General features: G+C 41.8%; 1 protein-coding gene across 1 annotated transcript in view; it reads right to left on the bottom strand.

Annotated features, from left to right (window-relative positions):
- The window catches only part of LOC102379727 (inositol 1,4,5-trisphosphate receptor type 2), a gene marked incomplete at its 3' end in the record, with an annotated part of 187,819 nt that overhangs the window by 81,371 nt on the left and 103,682 nt on the right, over positions 1-2,766 (bottom strand). The gene's annotated exons all lie outside the window — the stretch shown is intronic.

The following is a 2,766-nucleotide window of genomic DNA, read 5'->3' as shown; positions in this document are numbered from 1 at the left end:
AACTGGGAGCTGGGGCTAGGCAGGGCAGCCATGGGAGGGGGCTAGGAGAGCAGGTGGGGCATATGGGGCTCATGGCAGAGCCCCCCATGCAGCACGGGGCAGTGGGGTGCAGCAGGGATCGCCCCCCCCACCTCGCAGGAATGGTGAGTGCGTGGCTTTTTTTGCTTTTTTTTTTTTTGCTTTTTTTTAAAGAGCTGGGAGCTGAGGCCAGGTGGGGCAGCCATTGTTGGGGCTGGGGAAGTGGGCAGGGGATGGGGCCTGTCCAATTCAGAGATTTGGCTGATTCGGCAGCAGCTGAATCTCCAAATCAGATCTGGCTGAATTGATTTGGGACAGTGATTCAAATCATCAAGTCGAATCACTGTCCCCCAAATCGGCTGAATCCAAATCACATACTAGCCGCTTCGCACAGGCCTCCTGGATAGCAAAAGCCTGGTAAAAAACTGACACTCAGCTCACTAGACAGAACTACTTGGCTACGCACATTGGAAAAAGCCTTTGCTCTCAGGTTAAGATGTTCAAACGTTATTTGGAAATCAATGAAACTTCGGTACCTAACCTGCTTAGACGTTTTTTAAAATCCCACTAGACATTTTTGCATATTTAGGCACTTAAACACCCTTGAAAATACAGCGTTTAATGCTTGGGCAGAAGGTTTTTCGATTCTTAGTTAAAAGTTAGAAATAACGGAAATTAAAACTCAACTAACAAAGTAAATGATAACTTTTTCCCTTTGAAGTTCTATAATCAAGTCTGCAGGAGCTGTGCAGAACAGGTCAGACTGGCTCTGTAAATCAGTAATCCATTCTCCTTTCTTCAGTTTCTTTCTTTCTTTCATCTTTAAAGGCATAACTATAAATTATCCTTCATCCATTCTGTATTCATTTTTTTAACTTGTTCCCGTGAGGCAGTTAAAAAAAAATTAAAAACCATAGTGCTGAGCTCACTCGGTAATACTGGCAGGCTGGTTCTCACTCCCTTTGATCACATAGCCCAGCAGATACAAATTATCAGAACATTATATTGACTTAACAAGAACATTAAAAAAAAAAACCCACACAATCTAAAGGCTCTATCTGGAAGCAACCTCCAGGTAACTGAGTTTTACAGTGCCATGAAACTAAATGAAAAAATAAGGATTCTACAGGCCACAGGCCCCTAATGAGTTCAGGACTGGGGGTGTACTGCCATCTGGTGGCAGATTTTCCTGTTAACAAACAGTTATCACAGGCAGCTTAAGAAAAAAGATACAGGCAGTCCTTGGACTTACATCACAATTGGTTCCTGAAAACCGTGTCTTTAGTCGAAACGTTGTAACTCAGAACCAATTTTCTCATAAGAAACAATGTTATAAGTGGGGGATTGGTTCCTGAACCAAGGCCCGATACCCTATTTTCACCAAAAATACCCCAGAATTTTGTACTCAATCAATTATAGATGAGTAATATAGCTACATTAATGTATTTATATTGTAAATAGCAATCATATTGATTTGGAAGGACTTCTCTGAGGTGACTTTGCTGGACTTTTTGAAAGGGTCTTGAAGAGTTCTTGGATGGAGCCTTCTCAGGAGTCTTGTCTGCAGGTTTTTCAGGAGTCTTGTCTGCTTTCTTAAAGAAAGTGTCCAAGGAAGTTTGGACAGATATTCTCCAGGGAGATGTGCGATGTAGCAAACTTGTTCGCTGGTGTGGCGTCGCATCAGATCAAGCGATGTAAAGTCAAAACTGGTGTTGTAAAGTTGAACTGGGGTGTCAGTTTATAAACGTAAGCGCAAAGCATTGTAAGTCGAGGACTGCCTGTACTTAACACTGCTATGCAGAGGCTGATGTTTAAATGGAAGGATTATTTTCATACTGTTTACTAGAGGGAAGGGAGAACTTCGAAGAATTCATGACTAGCTCTCCTAAATATTAATATATGCATAAGCCTTTCTAAAATGTCTGTTACCATAGTCTCTAAAGACTCACCTGTCTGCCACACTGGAAAAAAAAAAAACTGGCTGGGGAGGAGGAGAAGCAAAAAAGTCACTGATAAAGACTGGTCTTCTCTTGTACTTGACCATGAGGGTCCCTCACAAATTCAAAGTCTCATGGCCAACAGCTGGGCTGGAAGAAGCCAGAACTAGTAAGCTTCATTACATTCTCTCAAGAACTGCCTTAAATGGACTATCCAGTCCAGTACAATGAGCCAAACGGCAGCCTGTACCATATGTTTCAGAAGAAGGTTCAAGAAAAGGTAGAAAGGCCAACTCCAGAATATGAGCCACTGACGAAGAGTTTCTTCTCAACTCCAAGCTGTTAATTGTTGCTTATATTCTAAAGCTTAAGGGCCAATATGCCTTTTATGCTTTTATCCCAGCTAATGTTCACTGTGAGTATTATTCATAAAAATAATTAACCTGTTTAAAATCCTCTTACACCAAATCTTGTGCTGTTGATTTCCAGGACCTAATTACATAAAGTTGGGGAAGGGGAAAGTGTTTCTCTCTATCAGACTTAACCCTAGTGATTGTGGACCAGATCCAAAGAATATGAGCATTTACATTGGAATTTTGGCAGATTCCAGGTGCTAAATCCAAATTTGCAATGTATCAATGAATGTCCAATGTCAATTATATAAATTGTCTAGGAAGCAGGGTCCAGAATCCAGGACTCCTCCTTAAAAACTAAATGCCCTAACAGCTAGGCTACAAGGTCAGGTTCTCTCTTCCTCTCCTTTTGGGCCCATGAATTTGCATTCTTTCCTGCACCATGGCCCAGGTTCAGC

This window comes from Alligator sinensis, unplaced genomic scaffold (assembly GCF_000455745.1).
Source record: "Alligator sinensis unplaced genomic scaffold, ASM45574v1 scaffold696_2, whole genome shotgun sequence".
NCBI classification, from domain to species: Eukaryota; Metazoa; Chordata; order Crocodylia; family Alligatoridae; genus Alligator; species Alligator sinensis.
Note: the sequence above shows the minus strand (reverse complement) of the source record. Positions and strands in the feature narration are given on the sequence as shown.